The following is a 21,383-nucleotide window of genomic DNA, read 5'->3' on the forward strand; positions in this document are numbered from 1 at the left end:
TTCCTTTTTGACCACACCTGTGGCATGTGGAAGTTCCTGGGTCAGGGACTGAACCCACCCCATAGCAGGGACTTGAGCCGCTGCAGCGACAATGGCGGATCCTTAACCCACTGAGCTACAAGGGCACTCCGGAAATTTCATTTTCTTGCAGTTCTGGACACTGGGAGTCTGAGGTCAAGGTGCTGGCAGGGTCCGTTTCTTCTAAGGTCTCTCTCCTTGGGTTGCTGACAGCTGTCTTCTCCCCGGGTCTTCACGTGATCTGTCCCCTGTGTATGGCTGTGTCTGATCTCCTCTTAGAAGAACACCAGTCAGACTGGATCAGGACCCACCCCAATAACGTCCTAACTACCTCTTTTTTTTTGTTATCTTTCTAGGGCCGCGCCCACGGCATATGGAGGTTCCCAGGCTAGGGGTTCAATCGGAGCTGTAGCTGCTGTCCTACACCACAGCCACAGCAGTGAGGGATCTGAGCCACATCTGCGACCTGCACCACAGCTCATGGCAACGCTGGATCCTTAACCCACTGCGTGAGGCCAGGGATCAAGCCTGCATCCTCATGAATGCTAGTCAGGTTCATTACTGCTGAGCCATGACGGGAACTCCCTAACCACCTCTTTAAAGATTATTTCCAAATAGTCACATCGGGGGCTTCTTAGGGCTTCTGTGTATGAATTTTGGAGATACAGGTCAGTCTGTAACAAGTCCCAGACGGGAAAATGTGGAAGTGGCAAACAGAAAAGGTAGAAGAGCCCCTTGTTGAGACTTCAGGGTGGACCAGGTCAGCAGAGGGACTATCTTCTGGTTTCACCAATGGTTTTTCCAGCTGATCCTGAAGTAATATTCGATCCCTGCTTCTTTCTCAAAGGGTTCAGGCCTTGCCTGATTCAACTATTTTTTTTTTTTTTTTTAAACACAGGGACAATTAAGTCACTAAGGAAATTTTCCTAGATACTAAATGTATTTTTTATTTAACTTTAAGGGTTTTTTTAAGCAAAAAATGGCTGGAATTGGGCAGCCCCAAACTAGAAGCAGTTCGGAGCCACTAAATGCAGGTTAAATCTATGTTTTTTTTTTACTGAGATATAATATACATATATAAAGAGAGTAAAAAGCACCAATCTGAAGTGTGCTGCTTTGTGTTTAAATATGTGCATACCTTTGTAACTCACACTGAGATCCAGATGTAGCATGTATCTAGCACATGTGTCTAGAAAGTTCCTTGTTCTCCTTCCAGTCAACTCCTGGTACTCCACCTGGAGGTACCAGGCCACACACCTGTTCTTGAGCATCATATAAGTGAAACTACACAGTACACACTTTTTTTGGTGTCTGGCTTCTATTACACACTGTAATGTCTGTGAGATTCATCTATGTTGTTGGGAGGAGTTTGTAGCCCTTCTTGCTAAGTTGTGTCCTGTTATGTGTCTATAACACAATTTACTTAGCCCTTCTCTTGTTGATGGACATGTGGGTTGTTTGCAGTTTGGAATTATTATGAATAAAGCTACTAAGAACATTCTTGTATATGCCTTTGGCAGACTTTTGCACAAATTGCTCTTGGGTATGTGAACTTAGGAGTAGGCTTGCTGGGTCATATCAAAACCACTTATTAGATTACATTTTATAAACTGATATAAGCAAAATTAGGTCACTTCTGTCTTTTGTTATTTTTAGTGTGGTCACATGGACTTCAGTTAAGGATAGCATATCTTTGTGATATGGTGTTTTATCACACATTTAATTGAAAATAAACTAAATTATAAAAAATATGCCCACTTAAGTAGTTCCCTGGTAGCTCAGTGGGCTAAGGGATCTGGCATTGTCATCACTGTGGCTTGGGTTTGATCCCTGGCCCAGGAACTTCTGCATACTATGGGTGTAGCCAAAAAATATATATACCCACTTAAAAATTAATAGATCAACATTTCACATTGGACCTGAGATGTGGCAATGTGGAGATTATCCAGAATCAAATAGCAGATATATCTTGAGACCATTTGGCAGGATGTCACATTTCCAAATAAAGCAGTCTTTTTTCAAAGACTTCATAGAAGGAAGAGCATTACACGATGCTCAGTAATGATGTGAACCAGAGAAAATTCTCTTCCTTCACATGCTTTCTCTAGCGCACTGTTGACATGCTGGCTATTTGAGAGAAACAGAATTGATACAGTGTCATCGAAGGGAGACCTCTTCAATATCAGGAGTTCAGTATTGCTGGGGGGATTAGCCTGAAGTGGGGTTTAACCCCAGATGAGGGAGGGGTTATGAGGTTGCTCCAGACCTCCACGTAGTACTGTCGGTTCCTGAGCTGCCCAAGGGAGAAATAGCCACATCATTAGTCCCAAGACTGACTCCTCTGACTTTTCATCAGACCATTCTATTGATTGTTCCAGAGGTCCACAAAGGCGTGCCCAGACTTTGGTCCCTCGGTTCTCAGGGTGGTGAGTGGACCCTAGAGCTTCCTGGCTCTGAGTGGCCACATCTCTTTATCTTGTCCCCTGGTGTGTGGTTCAGATGTGAACATAGTCTTTGTGTGAGAGCAAAGAGGATGGGAAGTCCCAAGTTGGGCCATATCCCCTCCAGTTGCAGAACTTACCCCAAAAATCTGTCAGAAGAACTTGGGTTTCATGGACTCTTCTTCTCGAAGGCTCAGCGCATTCACTCTTCCCTTCTATTACGTCTTCTCTACTGCTACCCACATGTTAAGCAGGTGGAGTGGACACAATTCTCTGCTTACCTCCCTTAAGGCCAACCGACCCCAGGAAAACTGTGACACCTGGTGGGACAGCTAGCTACCCGGGAGGACACGAAACGACTGGGCCTCTGGTAGCCATTGGCCAAGAAGTTGCAGAGACCACTGTGGACACAGCGGTTCTTCAGGTTGCCAATGTTGCCCCAAGCCATGAAACACAATGATGACCCGAGAGGGCGGGGGTGGGGGTGCTTCTATGTTGGTCAGGAGTGAGTAACAAGCCGGGAGATCTGAGTCCATCCCGCTGGTAGATCCCTCCTCCCCTTTCTTGGGACAGACTGAGAGGGCCACAGGGGGCATGTTTGCTGTTGGGGATCAGTTAGGGACAGCCTGAAGACCCCATTGGCCCCAGTGCCATTTGCAAAAGGCACTGATGTGTTCTCTTCTCTGCTGTAAATGCTCCATTTCATTTGTTTCTGATGATTAAATATGTCATTTGGGAAATAAGAGAGGGAGAATGACAAATGGACCAATGATAGTTTTGATGAACACCCGAGATCACCATGGCAAAAACCTGGCATTGATGTGATTCCTGCCAGGAGCCAAGCAACTCAGCCTCTCCACCTTATCTGACCTTAGTGCTGACCAAGATGTGGCTCCTCTCCGTTTCTACGGAGTATCTTATCTAGCTCAGGGATTCTGCATTCCTGCCATTATGAATGCTAACCCTTCGGGGGAGCCACAGCTGTTGTGTAACCACCAGTGATTCTTGTCTGGGCCATTAACAGTTTCCTTTCAGTAGCAGAGACCCCGGTGTCCTGGCCGGATCTCAGGTGCCCTGTGATGTGCCTCTTTACTGTCTTTCTCTCTCCATCTCTTTCCACACGTGATGGGAGTACCTAAGGAATTTAGGACAATTTGGAACTTCCAGGACTCGGCACTGCACGATGGGAAAGATACAGGTTTGGGAATCTTCCTAGCCATGTCACTTGCTACTGTTTCTCAACCTGTTGCCTCATCTACCAAGTGGAAATGATAATAGGATCCATTTCCTAGGTTTTTCTGAGGCTTTGACGAGAAGCTCTGTCGAAAGCCCTAGCCAAGAGCCTACCGCACAGCAAATTTTCAGTAATGTCATGTTCCTACATCATGGTTTCCCTGGACCCTCGGCAGGACCTGGGGAGTGAGGAGAAGAGAGAATGAGTGAGGAGGTATGAGGGCTTCGCTCAAGCTCCCCAAAATCGAGGGCAGCTCAGACTGACCCCGAACCCACTTCCTGAACCACTGGCAAGTGGAGGAGCTTCCGGGGAGGCTCCAGGTTGGACCAGTAACAGCCTGAATTCAGTGGGGTTAGAATGGAGCTAGGACAGCTGGTGGGAACAAGAGCTGTCTTGTGACCAGGGGCAGCCCCCTCTAGGATGGTGACGATTAATCTGGACACCCATGGCAGCGTTAAAAACCCTCCCACCCAAGTAAGCAATTTCCTTCCTGACAGGATTGACATTTTCACTTGAAAATCCTTCTAGCTCCTTGAAAATGATCACTTGAGGAGCCTAACGTTTGGATAATACTGCCATTTTTCAATCCATGAGGTTAAATATTTTAAATCGGAAAATAGCCAACTAGTGACAGGACCGCGCCAGCACATCAATAAGAAAGCACAGAGGGGGGACTCAAGGTTCTTTGGAGATGGGCATAGTCATATCTCTTCATTAGTTCCTCTGGAGGACACCCAGCTGGACAATGGTCCCAGGACCGTGGCTGCTGGTGGCAAATAGAGACCAGGGTAGGGTGGGTGGCAAGGGTATCTGTTAGCAAGGACGTGCAATGAGGAATTGAGAGATCCTTGAAGAATCCTTCCACTCCGAGCAACTCTGAACATGGTGGGGTGGTGGGGTGGTGGGGTGGCAGGGAGTGACCCCATGCCTGCTTGCTGCGATCATAACTTTGGTGCTGCTAATGCTTCCGAGGGGCCTGTCTCTACAGGAAGCTCCAGTCCAGCAGGGAAAGGCTCAGAAAGTCACCCTCTGAATTTTAGTCTGAAGCAATCAGCATGAAGTGCAATGAACCTGTCCCAGAGAGAAGGTTTGTTAATGTGAGGCCAGCAGTCTCCTAGGAAGAACTTTCTCCATCAAGAAAGCTTAGCTGGGGAGTTCCCGTTGTGGCACAGCAGATAGGAATCTGACTAGCATCCATGAGGATGCAGGTTCAATCCCTGGCCTCGCACTCTGTGGGTCAGGAATCTGGCATTGCCGTGAGCTGTGGTGTAGGTCACAGACATGGCTCAGATCTGGCATTGCTGTGGCTGTGGCATCATAGGCCAGAAACTGTGGCTCCTATTTGACCCCTAGCCTGGGAACTTCCATATGCTGCAGGTACAGCTCCAAAAACGGAAAAAAAAAAAAAAAAAAAAGGCTTAGTTGCACAACCTCCAGGATGGAGTTGCAGAAATAGGAGGTTGGGTGAGGGTCTAGGTAAAGGAGCTTAAACTCCATGAGATGTCAGTTTAGACGTCATGTCCCCTGAAGGACCCAGCTTGATGCCTCACATGGAAAGCCCCTCCTTTGGGTTTCTATAAGGCTCTGTATCCCTATGGAGACATCACATCACATGCTTCCTTTTCAGAATAAAATATTTTAAAAAGTTAAAATTTCAAGCAGCCACACATAGGCATGGACACACACACACACAAACACACACACACACACACACACCCACACCCACACCATTTAAGGGCCATATGATTTAAAGTGCCTGGTGAAGGTTGGCTGGTCTCTTACTGGTTGCCCAGTGCAGAGTGACCAAGCAGCCTTGGGGAGAGAGCAAGACTCTCACCAGCACGGCAGGGTAACCTCCAGTTACCAAGGAGGTCGTTGCCTGTCATGACCATGTCACTGGCCTGGTCAGGAGTTTGAGCCTATGAACACACGTTTTTTCAGAATTTTTCCACTTCTGAGTTACATGTATAACCAGAAAACGCCCGTGAACTTTGCATGTGGACTCCCAGATTCAGAAGCAGTGAAAAACTCTGCTGACGGGAGTGAGTAGATGTTTTCAGTTTCTCTGAAAAAGGCAAAGGGATTGTGCTGTTGACCACAGGACGTGGTTCACCTCATTGAAGGACCCCACCAGGGGGAGCGTGGTGTTTGGAAAAGAACCGAACCTTCTCTGTGAACATTCCAGTGATGGAGACGATGGAGGACAGCACAGCCAGCGATTGAAGGATGACCCGCGATATCATCAGTCACTGTCAGTGAATTTTGATGCTTATTTTATAAACATTCGCCATACTCAGGTTCTACATAAATGGTTTATTTACTATTTTTGATGATGCAATGACCGAGTGGACCAGTGACATTTTTCAACCTCCTAAAACATATCTTGAGCCCTTTGTTAATTTCTCATGGAAAAAGACATTTCCCCTTCAATCTTTATAAACTGCCTGCCACATCTATGGATCCCAAACCATCACGCTGCAGGTCAGAACGCAGGCATGTTGTCGTTACCTGGGTTTGCGTGGATCTCCCCACTGGGTGGCAAGGTCCTCAAAGCCAGTCTGTGAGCTGCTCCTGATTCTGCCCTGAGTCTCCCACGGGAACTGGGACAGGACCGGGAAGTTGGAAGAGAAACCCCAAACTCTGTGAGGACGCTCGTCCTCTCACGGGACTGCACACATTTGTGATCCTGTTGGCAGCTGGTCTCGCTTGATGCTCTCGAAGGTCTGGCCTCACGGATCTGTGTGAGGCAGCAACGGTCTCAGGTGAAAAACGGTACCTTCCAGCCGCCTTCTTGGCGGGGTAGGCTCAACCTCAGCTCTGACTGATGAGACCCAGGAGAAGTGTGTGGGCCATTTCTGGACCAGTTTTGCGTTTCAAACACAGGGATTTCCCATTCCTCCTGGGTGCTTCCTGCTCTTTCCATTTAGAATATGGTTATGATAACAGGATTGCGGCAAAAATTGGCAGCTATCTCAGCCTTAACTCCCTCGGTCTCTCCGCCAGTGCTGGCCATGGCCAAAAAGGAAAATTAAACCTCCTGATCTGTTGAAGCCATTGTTGAGTCAAGTTTTCTGTTCCTTGGAGTTGAACATGACCTGTAACTGACCCAGGATGGGGTGATGCTGAAGGAGGTCTTAGAAATGGAGGAGCAAAACCATTCAAAGAACCGAGCGAGACGAGAAAGAAAAACTGGATTGGGAGGGGAGGCGCAGCGGCAGTCTGCAACTGATAGAGAGACAGACTTCATCAATATTCAAAGCATGTTTGCATAAGTCCCAGCAGTCGAAGCTCATTTGCATAAGTCCCAACATTCAAAGTCATTTGCATAAGTCCCAACATCCAAAGCTCATTTGCATAAGTCCCAACATCCAAAGCTCATTTGCATAAGTCCCAACATCCAAAGCTCATTTGCATAAGTCCCAACATTCAAAGCTCATTTGCATAAGTCCTAGAGCCACACAGGCAGTTCACAAGAGAAAAATCACAGGTAGTCTCCTTGACTGGGCAGTTCAACTCCCCTGAGTGAATGAACACTTGTCTTTGGGCTTATCATGCTGCTGCTAATGAACTTGATTTGTCTAAATCTTCATCCAGGCTTGATCACACCAGGGGACACCTAGCATTGTCAGCTTCCTAGTATAATCTAATTTCAAGCATATTTCTATCACTCAGAGTGTAACCATTTGCTCTTAATTTTCTTCCATAACCTCCTGCCTGGACTCCATTGGTCCTCCTAGAACTGACCTCCTGGTGAGCAGTGGAAAAACCAAGGGTTGGAGCCACATCCACCTACTTCACTCAGCTCCACAGCTGAGAGCCGGTTCCTTATCTGTCAAAAGACAATAGCGATCCTGACTTCACGGGATTGTCAGCAAAGAGCCAGTGCACAGGGTGCTCCCCGCCTCGCCCAGTGCCTGTCCCCCCACTCCTGCCCCCGCCCCTGCTGCTCACACTAAACTGACTGAGCTTCTCCTGCCTTTCCCAATCTGACATAAAGTCAGGAAGGACTCACCTTGAAACTCTTCCGGATGCCGTTCCTAGCGGTGCCCAAACCTGAGATTGACTCGCAAGCATCAAGAGCCTGGGTTTGGCATCCTTTCTCTGTGCTCCCCAAGTTCCCCCAGCTATTGCTGATCAAGCTTGCATCTGAGGCTTATTATCGGCCAGCCTCCTCATATTCTGCAAGGCTCCAGAGCTCAGGACCCTGGGGTATTTGTCATTCTATCCACAGCCCCTGGAACAGTTCTTGGCGTGTAATAAACACTCACAGATTTATGGAATAAGTGAGTGAAAGAAGGAACTCCTAAGCATTAGATATGTGTTTGCAGCACAGAAGAGTCCTAGTCAAGAGCTTTGTGCAGGCAGGTGCTTAGGTGACGCTTGTGGAATGAAAACATCCCAGTCCTAACTCTCCAGCGTTGGGAAACTCTAATTGCTGTCAATTTCTTATGACTTCTCTCAGTGTTTTGTAACCACGGCAGCACAGAAGCCCAGCCACCCTGTTATTCCGTTTTATAAAAGCTCTGTTCTTTCACAGCCCTTCTCTTCCCCGACCACTCAAGCGAGATAAACTAGGACATGCATCAGAATGTCACTCTGGGACTTCCTTTTGTGGTTCAGCAGTAACAAACACCACCGGTATCCATGAGGATGAAGGTTCAGTCCTTGGCCTTGCTGGGTTAAGGATCCAGCATTGCTGTGAGCTGCAGTGTAGGTTGCAGATGCGGCTTGGATCCCTGGCTGCTGCCGCTGTGGTGGAGGCCAGCAACTGCAGCTCCGAATTTGACCCCTAGCCTGGGAACTTCCACATGCTGCACATTCGGCCCTTAAAAAAAAAAAAAAAAAATTTCCCTGCCTCATCGAACTGACTATAGCAAGCTGTACATTTAAGAGATTACAATGAAACCCGGCAATTACACTTTTGAATAGTGGTGATGGGCCACAAGTGACATTAACACGCACTACCATGTGCCAGAGACCATTTTAAGCATTTCCCTCATCAATTCTTCTCAACAATCTTATGAGGCAGGTAGTATAACTATACCCATTTTGTAGATGAGGGAAACAGATACATAGTGGTCAAGAAACTTGCCTCAAGTTACTGGTAACTGGTGAAGCTGGGATTTGAACCAAGGCAAGTTGGTCCCAAACTGGAACGTTGAATCATCAAGCCATACTAAAATTTATTATTATTTTAGCCAAAGAATTTGGTGACATTGATCCCAAAGAACCCTCAGTTTTGCTGTACTGAATGACACGCCTAAAAGGACAGTGTTATGTACTTGTCAGTCCACCCTCTCTCCCAATAGGATCTCAAATTCCAGAGCAACTTGCCTGGTCTTATCATGGCCTGGTCATTATTTTTCTATTTATTTAGAAGAACTGGTAAACTGGTCCCTACCCCCCTTCGTTGCATATTTCATAGAATGCATCTTGCTGGCAGAGAGCACGAACCACACCAGTCATGAACCCACAGTGCTGTGTGCATAGTGGGTCGGGAATGAAAACAGCTACACCATAGTAAGCATCCGTCATTCTGCCCATCAGCCGCCCTGGCGGGATCTTAAAATAGTTTCGATTCCCCTTTAAAATCTGTTCCTCTGTGAAGGGCTTGTAACACCTGGTGGCCCGGGAAGGCTACCTGAGAAACAGGACTGCTGCTCGGTCGGACTACTGGTGTCCAGCTGCAAGTCTCTTTGGAGGGGAACAAGCCATCCATTCATCCGGCCCTTGTGAAATGTTCCTTCCCCACCAGGCCTCCCAGCCAAGGAGCAGAGTACCTGCAGGAATGACTTCTGGATTTTTTGTTCTTTCTAATGGGAGGTTGTTTTATTTACTTTTTTTTTTTTTGTCTACTCTTTTTTTCTTTCCTGTTCAACACTCTTCGGCTCCAACTTCCCAACCCTACAGCTTTCTCCTTCTCTTACCTTTTCCTTCTTTGATCCTAAAGCCAGGGATTTGGGAATGAGTGTGTGTTTATAATCTAGAAATTTTAAATCAGTTAGTGAGGTGACCATTTATAATTACCGAGGCCATTACAACCCGAGTGCTCTTCAACGGGCAAATAAATCACATACTGTTACCCTTTCTCAACCTGTAGGATGGCACAGACAGTAACTCCATGCAGGATTAAACATGTTGCATGTAGCATAGTGGCTAGAGTTTTGTAAGTGGTCCGTAAATGGCAGCTAGTGTTATTATATAAATTATACTTTTTATACTGTTATATTTAACCTCACAATAAGATGATATTCTGGGGAAAAAAAAAAAATTACCGAGTCCAGGGATCGAACCTGTATCCTCATGGATGCTAGTTGGGTTCGTTAACCACTGAGCCATGATGGGAGCTTTTTTTTTTTTTGCCAGAAGACTTTTGAGAATGAAAATCCATGACACGTGGTCACCATGGTTAAATTGGCTCCATTGCACAGCAGCAAAGGGGCGTTTCTATACACATAGATGACCCCCTGGGCCCAGGGATCGAAACAGTCCCACCGCAGTGACCCTAGCCACAGTCGTAACATTGCCAGAGCTTTAGCCCACTGAGGCACCAGGGAACTCCAATTTTATATTTTTAAAGATCTTTATTCATTTATCCACTGATGGGCACTTAGGTTGTTTCCATATCTTGGCTATTGTAAAATAAATGATGAACTTACGGATACATGTATCTTTTCAAATTAGTGTTTTTGTATTTCTTTCTTTTTTTGTGCTTTTTAGGGCCACATTTGAGGCATATGGAAGTTCCCAGGCTAGGGGTCGAATCAGAGCTTCAGCTGCTGGTCTACGCCACAGCCACAGTAATGCCAAATCTGAGCAGCATCTGCGACCTACACCATAGCTTGCGGGTAACATTGGATCCTTAACCTACAGAGCGAGGTGGGGGATGGAACCTGCATCCTCCTAGATACTATTCGGGTTCTCAACCTGCTTGGACACAAGGGGAACTCCTGTTTTTTATTCTCTGGATAAAAAGGATCACATTCTCAATATTCAAGTAGTTTAGCCTATTAGGTCTCTAGTTTGAAAGTTGTAAAACTTCAATTAAAATATGCAGATTTTTGGAGTTCCTGTCGTGGCTCAGTGGTTTACAAACCCAGCTAATATTCATGAGGACTCAGATTCGATCCCTGGCCTTGCTCGGTGGGTTAAGAATCTGGCATTGCTGTGAGCTGTGGTGTAGGTCACAGACTCGGCTCAGATCCCACATTGCTGTGGCTGTGGTGTAGGCCAGCGGCTACAGCTCCAATTAGGCCCCCTAGCCTGGGAACCTCTATATGTCGCAGGTGCGACCCTAGAAAAGACAAAAAAAAAAAAAAGAATATTCTTCACGTGTAAAGAGTTTTGTCTATTTGCATATGTCCTCATTTGGTACCCATAACAAGGCTGAGATAGGGGACAGATTTGAAGATTTTTTTTTTTTTTTTTTTAACACAGAACATGCCACTTTGAATTGGAATCAGATTATGGCAACAAGGGGCAAAGAGTGATGAAGACTCAATACTGTCAAACAGAGACTAACTGGCCAATGTTTTCACACTTCTGGTTCAAGCATAAACGTACAGTCACATCATTCTAAAAGCTACATTTGCTCTTGCTTTCTGTTTTAGTTTGATTTTTGTTCCTGAGAAGTCATATGTACCACCATGAGTGGCAGAGTTTTGATTATAACCTATAGCCACCCTCCCCCATATTCTTGCCAGCAGAACCCCTCTCTACTTCATACTGAAAAGACTGACTTTCCTGGCTTCCCTTGAAGCCATGGGCATCTAGGTACATTCCCAAGGGCCTCCAATTAAATCTTGGTGAATTCAGCAAGAAGAGAAGTCTTCCCTAGAGCTTCTGGAAAAGGTCTTCCTCTTTAATAAAAAGAGCCATGCAAGGGAAAACTAGTGCCTCTTCCTCTTGGATACAACCTCAGGGGCCAGAGTCCTCTTGAATCTGTGAAGGGACAAGCCCGAGCATAAATGCCCACACACTGAAGGGAGCCAGCTATCAGCTGGGTACCTTTTCCATCTCGTTAAACCACTAAACCAATGTTCGAACTACCTGCTACTGGGCTTCTTCTTATATGAAAATTTGTGTTATTTTTAAAGCCAAACTTAATACACTGTCATTAATAAATTGAATACACTGTCACTTGCCTTTGGGCATCCTTAATGATTCCCCATGTCAATGGCACAGTCACAGTTCACTCTCAGACTTACATATTTTTTTGTTACATTCCTTTCACTCTCTTGGAATCAAACACCTAGATAAGAAAATTTGCCTCTACACACAAGTAAAAAAAATCAATAATGCTTTTACTATAAAGTAAAGGAGAAATATTAAAAAATTTAAAAGAAGAATATGCATATAAAGGTATAAATGGTGGGGCCTGGCTATGCTACAAGACATGATGAGGTAGTCAGGGCTTGCAGGTCTGTGTAGACCCACCATGAATGAATTAGCTGCACTGCTGCAGATGTGATGTGCTGGTGACTCAAATCTCATCAGAGGTGTAGATGCTGGTGTTGTGATTTTTCAAAAGGTGGACAACTCTCGGTAAAGTTCCAAAACCAAGTGATGGACAGTCTTACGTTGACTTAAGCGGTAGCCTCACTTTGGGAAAATTCAGTGTACATTCAAAGGATGCAAAAGATTACTTTGTGATGTGCAACACCAAGCTGACATCTAGGAACACGGGTTTATAAACAGGTTTTTGCCCATGTGAATATCTGATGGCCCACACGGAGGTCGTCTGGGACTTTGGACAATTCTTTGCTATGAAGGTAGGGTTTGCCTGCACATTGCAAACTGTCTGGAGCCTCAGCCAGTCCACACTGATGGGCAGCCCTACTGACAACCAAAAAGTACCTCCATATAATTTCACACCATCCCCGGGGCAGTACTGCCACCTTCCCACTCATCACAGAGGACAGCGGACCACAGAGGCCCAAGGGGTCTGGGGCAGGTGTCCTTGGTCACAGACTCTCCAGGAATGTCAGGAGAATTCCTACTCCCCACACGGCAGGTTGTAGCACCTCCATTTCTTTGGTGGGGTGTGTGTGTTGGGGGTTCTGGACAGGTGGAAAGGAAGCACAGAAGCTATTGGTCAATGAATGGGTCAACTTTTCTCAACACATGTGCATTTTTTCCACTGACCACGTATTGAGCTCCCACTATGTGCAAGGAACTGTGGTCACTTCCGGTAGACACAGAGCCAACCGTGATTTCCATCCTGCCCTTGGGGAGGAGGAGTAGAAATGGAGAAAAAGATCCAGTTAAGATGGAGCAGAGGTTCTTAGTCTGGGGTTCCAGGAATGTACTGCAGTGGATCCTTTAATCTCTTGAAATCGCTGACAACATTGCAAATATCTCTGTGTGTGCGCAGGCATGTGTGGATTTTTTTTTCTGGGTAGAGAGGGTATAGGTTTAGTCATATTCGCAAAGCACTCCAGGATACTACGAAGGTTCTAGATTATGTCCAGGGCAGACCTGATAAATAAGTACTGCCCCATGTGATGGGTTTTTCACAAGCTGCCTCTGTTCAAATACCTCTTTCTCAGATACTTATTTTTTTTAAATTATAGTTGATTTACAGCATTGTGTCAGTTTCTGCTGCACAGCATAGTGACCCAGCCATATATATATACATTCTTTTCCTGGTACTATCTTCGGTCATGTTCTGTCCCAAGAGATTCGATATAGTTCCCTGTGCTGTACACAGGACTTCATTGCTTATCCATTCTAAATATAAGAGTTTGCATCTACGAACCCCAAACTCCCCATCCATCCCACTCCCTCCCCTTTCCTCCTTGGCAACCGCAAGTCTGGTCTCTATGTCTGTGAGTCTCTCAGATACCCTCCACTGAAATTCCACCAATAGAGGTTCCTTTTGAATGACTGGAGCGCTAGCATGGCTCTCTGTGAGCCTCGCCTCTCTCGCAACATTTAGGAAATGTTCACTGAGCTTCTGCTGTGTGCCTGGCACTGAACTGGGCACTAGGGACCCAGCCGTGAGTGGAATGGAGCTCCTAGGCTTGTGGACAGACTATGAGACGGGCAGGAGCTTTCAGGAACATAATGAAGTAATTGAACCCACTCCAGGGCAGCAGAGATGTTCTTAGAAGGAGACTTCAGAACATCAGACATCAGAAGGGCAGGATCTTCCAGGAACATGAACCCACTCCAGGGCAGCGGAGGAGTCCTTCGGAGGAGATAAGAAGCCAGCCTGGGCTGCTAACGCCCTGCACAGATGTGGACGTGTGTGCCAGCCCGCTGTCCCAGGTGGACGAAGAGGCCTGGTCAAGGAGGACCTGGGTCTTACCTTGGCCCAAGTTGTCTTGGGTCGATGGAGGCAGTGAGGTGGACAGCCTCCTCCAGCATCAGGCCTCCCGTCTGACAGTTCTGCTTGGGTCAGTCATTGGGTGAACAGGTCAGCCTTGGAGGACGACACCCTTGACGTGACCTTCACTGGGGTGCATATTTAAAATTCCAGCTTACGTGGGTTATCGCTACTTGCTGCGAAAGTGTGTTTGGGAAGCAGACGGCGGACACGCTGGTCCTGGAGCATGAGAGGGAGGGTGGCTTCTAACTGGCGAACTCTGTGCTGACTATGGCCATGGTAAAAAGCGCTGTGGTTTCTACGGGGTTCATTCCGGAACTCGTACATTTTGGTTTACCCCTGGCACAAAGCCTTTGCTGAAAAGAAAACATACCTTGGCCTCGAAAATGCAACACCACTCTCCCTCTGCAGCTCCGAGCCGTTCTCTACGCTGAGGGTTCACTTGTCATAAGGCCATCTTGTCTTTGGAAAACCCAAAGGAGCAAAACATGGAGCTTTCTATGCTTTCCCGTCCTTTACTAAAAAGGAACAAGAATAATTGCCAATTCAGTAGGCTCCTTGCTCTTTGGTGCATTTCAAAGGCATTTGCTGTTTGGGATTTGGAAGAAAATCAGGAGCAATGAGGATCTCTTGCTGCCTTGGCTGGAAGCAGGCTCATTGTTTGCAGAGAGAGCTGGTTTCCATGGTTTTGGACTAGAGACAGCTGCATTTTTTTTTTTTCAAGCACAGTTTCTGCTTGCAATTGGAGCGAATAAATAGCCAAGGTAGTCTCCCAACAACAAAAGGTCTTTAAGTTATTTGCAAACCTCCTAATATGTTATCATTCACAATCAACGGTACCTGTTTTTCAGTTATTACAAGTCACACATTTCTCTCTGGATAGGCCCTGTTTGGCCCAAATTTCTGCTTCATAAGGGCAGCTAATCATGTTTCGGGTTCAGGGTCCTCGTCTTAAAAGTAAACACATTCCTCTCCTCTAAACTACAGGAGACTCGGAGGATGGTCTGGCTGAGGAGAGCAGAGCAGGAACCTGCAGTATCGAGGGCTGAGCACGTGCCCTGGGAGCGGCTGGCAGCACTGAGATCCCCACCGCTGTAAGGGGGCCTTGCGCCTCCCTTCCCCCCCGGGCCTGGAGCAGACCCGCCCTCGGAGGAACCAGAGAGCCGCTGCCCACGAACCCACATGAGGAAACTGCCTATTTTACCTTCTGTAAAACAGGACACAGGACAAAATTCTGCTTCTTTTTTATGACCATTAAATAAGAACAAATGTGCTAAAATGAAAACAATTTTTTCTTGTCTTACTGGGACACTAGCTTGGAATTAAAGAGGCTCAGGTCAGGAATGTAGCCGTTTCCACAATTAGTAGCAGTAGGGAAGTGATACATCATGTCCCCAGTGTCTAGAGGAACAGCCTCACCTCCGTGGACCCTAAAGCTTGGTTCTCGCCACCATGACACCAATACATGTAGACCTTATGGTTCTTTAGCAAAACCCTATACCTTTGTATACAGGGGTAGGTCACACGACCACTCTTAAAACTAATAGTGTCTTTTTTTTTTTTTTTTGGTGGAATGTCATGTTCTTTGCTCCCCTTACTGAATGTATAGTTCAGGGTCATTTTTTCATGTTGTTGGCTTTCTCATCATTTGCCCCTATTTGATGTTTCTTCTGTTTAGATCTTGCCTTCCCAATTGTTCATTCGTTCCTTGGGAGGAGGGACCATTGGATCTTTTCATTTTCCTGTGTATTCTGTTTCCCCACGTAGAATGGATTTCTGGGTCTCACTGTAGGGAACAAAGTGGATCTGTGTTGGGCTGTCTTTGAAACAACATGTTAGCCAAACAGAACGAGAGGTTACACTGTTACCTGTCGCCATCACTTCTCTAAGCATCCTGGTTGCTGTGAGTGAGCGGTTCTTTGAGTCTCATTTAACCATAAATTTGCTGCCAAATGTATAAATGCAGAACAAGCGCCCCTGGGTAGATTAGTGAAAATTGTACTAATGGTAGCTTAGCGTGGAGTTTGGGAAATTAAAGGAAAGGATTATACTTTAATCTGTGATGTAAGCATTGAACCTCTTATTTTTTGTAGCCTCCGCCCATCCCCTTGGCAAGAACAAGATCTTTCCTCTATGCAGCTTGAATTTTCTCACTCTCAACTGAATAAACATTTGGCTCAGGAACCATTATTTCTCTTCCATGGGGACCAATCTAAGGATAATAATAATAATAAGTATTTCCTCTCAAGGAACAGAGCACCAGACTTTTCAGGGCCAGGCAGATATGGTCAGAGAGGTTTGACTCATATCAGAAGAGCATGCTTGGGTGGAAGGAGAAAGCTAAGACCGTGTCCTCTGGGGTGAGGGCCCCGGAGACCTGAGGCCCAAGCCCAGCCTTGTCCTCCCTCCGCCAGCCTCTGAAGCTTGGTTAACAAAGGGGGATGAACATCAGGAATGTTGCCCCTAGCTCCATTCAGTCTTAGACGATGATACAAAGTCACTTTCTCAAAGCACACTTTCAGGTCCTCAATACTCTTTTTAAAAAAATCATTGCAAATTCTGCAATCACACTTGAAAGGAGTGTGTTTCAAGGTTGCTTGCACAAGGAAATTTTATTTATCAAGAGTCTAAGTAACTGCGAGGGTGCGATAAAAAGCATTTGCCAATGTATGCAGATGGTGAAGGTGCAGGAGGGGCGGGAAGAAGAGCACTTGTCCCCATATGGGACTGATTATTGGAAAGCAGCTTCCACAAAGTGCTTGGAGATGAGAACTGGCTTTATCAACTCCCTACTGTAATATCAGTGTCTTCTGTATTTAAGGACATTAGGCTAGACGGAATTCTGGTGTGGGGGATTTAGAATCAGACGACTTGGGTATGCATCCTGACTCTGTTTCTTTCTAGGCAATGTGAGCTCAGGTAATCCAGGCTCACCTGGATGTACACATATGTAAAACAAAGATAACAGCTCCCCCCACACACACCCCCGCCAACCCAGAATTGCCGTGAGGACTCAACGAGAGAGTGTGATTGTGGACACGGGGAAAATGCTAGTGATTAGCATAGCTAGACTCAGAGCTCTTAAGAAATTTGTGTTGCTTTTTTTTCTTTTTTGGCCACCCTGTAGCATATGGAGTTCCCCGCCAGGGATCAAATCTGAGCCAAAGCATCGACCTACAACATAGCTGCAGCGACGCTGGATCCTTAACCCATTGCGCTGGGCTGGGGATCGAACTCTGTTCCTGCTGTTACAAAGCGGATCCTGTTGTGCCACAGCAGAACACCATTTTGTTGCTTTTAAAAATCTTACCATAGTTCCCATGTGAATCAGCAGGTTGCAAACCGACTAAGAACCATGAGGATGCGGGTTCCATCCCTGGCCCAGCTCAGTGGGTTAAGGATCCATTGTTTCTGTGAGCTGTGGTGTAGGCCGCAGATGTGGCTTGGATCTGATGTTGCTGTAGCTGTGGCGTAGGCCAATAGCTACAGCTCCGATCTGACCCCTAGTTGCAGGTGAAAATAAAAAAATCTCACTGGCTCTGGGCACAAATGACTGACACAAAATAGACAATTTTCAATGCATGATCACCTCTACAGAGAAAAGGTAATATCTTGAAATAACTTGAATACGCAAAGATGGAATGATATTTCGAAATTTTTAAACATGAATTGCATTGCTGTAGCATATGAAAACATTTTACTTTTTACATTAGTACACATTTATTGAATGTTTCCTAGTGTCAGGCACGGCATCCCCACCAGGAAGAACTGTGAGGAAACGCAGCCTGCGGGGCTCAAGGATGCCTGGAGGAGCCAGTCATGGGCAGGAATGATGAGAGCCAGGTGTCAAAGCACTGAGTAAATTGCTGATGAAATGAATAGACCATTGGCAAGACAGCTTCCCTTTTCAAACATGGGGGGGGGGGCGGTCAATGGGAATTTTTTTTTTTTTTTGTCTTTTTAGGGCCACACCGGTGGCATATGGAGGTTCCCAGACTAGGGGTCGAATTGGAGCTGCAGCTACCGGCCTACCCCGCAGCCATAGCAATGCGGGATCTAAGCCGCATCTGCGACCTACACCACAGCTCACGGCAATGCCGGATCCTTAACCCACTGAGAGAGGCCAGGGAACGAACCTGCATCCTCATGGATACTAGTCAGGTTCATTAACCACTGAGCCACAACGGGAACTCTTCAATGGGAATTTATTATTTGTGATCCTTAAGCTCTTCACCTTGAAGATAGACAAATACCCCTAGAGAACTGAGATCCTCAGTGAAACAGCACCCAGTTGTGTACACAGTGATCAGAAATCGCAAGAATCTCCTTGGCACTTTTATTATAAGGTGCTTAGTTCCTAGGATCTCAAAGGAGAGACATGTCGAACTTCTGGTCAATTTTGAGATTGAGAATGAGGCTTCCTGAGCTCCAAGTAGTGCTGAGTTTTGTTTCCAATCACCTGAATCACAGCCCCCCGTCTGTACCCCAGCCCCGTGGCTGTTAGAGTACTAAGATGTTAACCTCTTTCCAGGAATTGCTCAAAAAGTACACAAAAAGGTGGAGTGAGCTGACTTTCAAAAAATTAGATGAAAAAAAGAGTGTTTTCACCCTAAATACATTGTCACGTGACTATTAAGGACGTCTAGATTGCCAGTCATGAAATGCTTGGTGCCTTTCAGAAGTATACTTTTCCCCCCAGCAGACAGTAATGCTGTACTTTTTGCTCAAGTTGGAGCACATGGGTGTTTGCTTTTGCTGTATGACGAGCATCACTGCCTGTTCTTGTTCTGCGGTGTAACATGGAAAGTTTTTTGTTTTGTTTTGTTTTACTTTTCCACCTCTGAAAACGCTCTGCTTTCGAATTGTTGATTTTATGCTTCACGTGCCACTTGTTCATCCCACCCACTTCCCTCCACACATAAACCCGTAACGAAGCCGCTGATGTTTTTAACAAGTTAAGATCGACGGAAAGTCTAGAGCTGATTTGTAGTTAGTCTCCATTTCAGTTAGCTTTTTCTTTTGCAGACTCGTTTAGGCTACCACCTCACGAGCTAAACATACTGTATCAACCTTTCGCTTAACACAGCTTCCAACAAAGCCGATTATGAACCATCGGGTGGGCTCCCTGGCGCTTGCCAAACTCTAACGCTGTTGAAAGATAACTTGCGACTCATGCATGGGCGTTTCACACTTCAAGTTCTTGAAAAAGGCTACTTTCTTTTCCTCTTTTCCTTCCTTCCTTCATTTATTCGTTCACTCATGTACATGGTGTGTCCGATTTTGTGGCTGAAGCTTTTATGATAAATGTCCCTTACAGGCTCTACTGCTTCCACCCCTTTGTAAGTCGAAAGCTAGTCACTCTTTTCAAAAGTAGCAAATTTAGCATTCTTTTCTTTGTATCTCCCCTGGGCTCCAGCCTACTTTCTTTGAAGCAAAACTGTCAAGGTTTCACTTGGCTTTTTCTCACCTCCCACTCACCTTCATCCACACCACAAGTCCTCCAAGACTATGACTACTCAGGGGACCTTTTGCTGGCAGTGACACAGACAAGTGGGTGGGGGAACCTCTAATTCAAAGAAATCATCAGACTTGATTGTTGCCGCTGAATTTACCCAGAAGGGGTACACAAGAGGGGTGGATGTGCCCAAGAAGAGAGAAGTGAAAACGCCAAGAGCAGCATCAAGGTGAAGGGAGAGAAACCGAGCTCAGCCTCCCCATCCATAAGGGGCAAGTTGGGGCTGGAGGAGAGAGGCACCTCTGAGGGCCCCAGAGCCCCGCCACAGTTTCCTGCTAGGCCTGGGGGGCTGGCCTGTGTCTTTGCTCTGCTGGATCTAGATTCCTTCCTCGGGCAAAAACAATTTATGTCCACTAAATAAAATCATGCTGTATATTTTCTCTCCGCACGCTGGAACGCTACCAAAACCGGAAAAGAAAATCCCATAAATCTCTGCTCATCCCGCTCTCTCTTGTTCCGAGAAGAAGCCCAGCCGAGCTCCCCAGCAGCGGCACGACCATCTCCAACTCCTCCAGGCCACACTGAGCTCTCCCTTTGAGTCCCTGCAGATTCGAGGCCTGAACCGTGAAATCCAGCCGTTAATCATCCTCCACCTTAGAAGGGTTGTGGAACCAGGAAATCCCAAGAACCCTGAGGCCAGGATACCTGGACAGCTGGATCCTGGGCCGATTCCGCTCCTCACATGTTGGTCAATCTGTGTGGTCTCTGTTCTCTCATCTGCCTCATTAGAAACATGGGCTAAATATCTCTCAGTTGACTTGTTGCCATGTGACCTCCAAGTTCATGCATTGCTTTTTCCTTGTTGCTGGTTTCAAGTCACGAGAGCAGAAATTGGGTTTTGTACTGTTCTTCCTCTTCCTTTTCACACGGCATCAGAGAGCTGGGTGGGTGGAACTCCGTCTCCTCATGGATTTAAGGAGCACGTATTGAAGTGTTGCTATCCCTCAGGCATCATGCCAGATGCTGCGTAACTGGTAAGGGAGATGGAGACTCGAGCACCTTTAGAGCATTCAGGGATCCTCATACCAGCATCAGAATCTCCTAGAGGCTGTTAATACACAGATCGCTGGGCTGCCCCTAGAGTTTCTGACCTAATAGGTCTGCATCCCCTAAATTTGTATTTCTAACAAGTTACCAGGTGATGCAGCTGCTGTTGGTGGAAAGAGCCACCTTTTGAGCCCTGGTTTGTTTTCACAGCAGTTAGCGACAGCACTATTTTAGCCAGGGGCGGTTATTTTAACAGCTGGCTTCTGAACACCTCTTCAGAAAGGATCAGCCTCTGCTTGAAAAAAATGCCTCGATGAACCTGCTTGGATGGGGTGACACGCAATGGATGTCAGACAGGGGAAGTGCCTGCTTTGGAGACAATACGAGGAATTTGCGGGGTTCACTCCTAGAGGGAAAGGGCAGAGGGATGGGGAGGGTGCGAAGAAGCTAGGAGAAGAGGACCAAGGAGCTGTGGCGGCGGCCGCTCCTTTGAAGGCTTTTGCACTGTAAAACCTGTCTTGTGCCTTCCCTGTGCCCCATGCACCCTCCCCAAGTCTCCAACACAAAGAGGGGGAACCTAGGAGGGAAAAGGCCATGAGAAGGTAAGGCTGCCTGGAAAACACAAGGACCCTACGGGGTTCCTGAGAGGCCCCATGGGCTGCCGAGCTGGGGTTTGTGGCAGTGCCGGAGCCCGTGTTGCCTGGGGTTTCAAGAGGCGGGAGACCCTCAGAGCCTCTGGGTTACGCCAAGGCTGAAAGCCAAGTTTCCATGAGGTCTTGTAGGCTGAGACAAGCATTTATTTTCTTTAGTGTGCTTTAATTTTAAACTTCAGGTCTTGAAAGAAAGAACAAACCAAGTGGA

Source organism: Phacochoerus africanus, chromosome 2 (genome assembly GCF_016906955.1).
Source record: "Phacochoerus africanus isolate WHEZ1 chromosome 2, ROS_Pafr_v1, whole genome shotgun sequence".
NCBI lineage: Eukaryota > Metazoa > Chordata > Mammalia > Artiodactyla > Suidae > Phacochoerus > Phacochoerus africanus.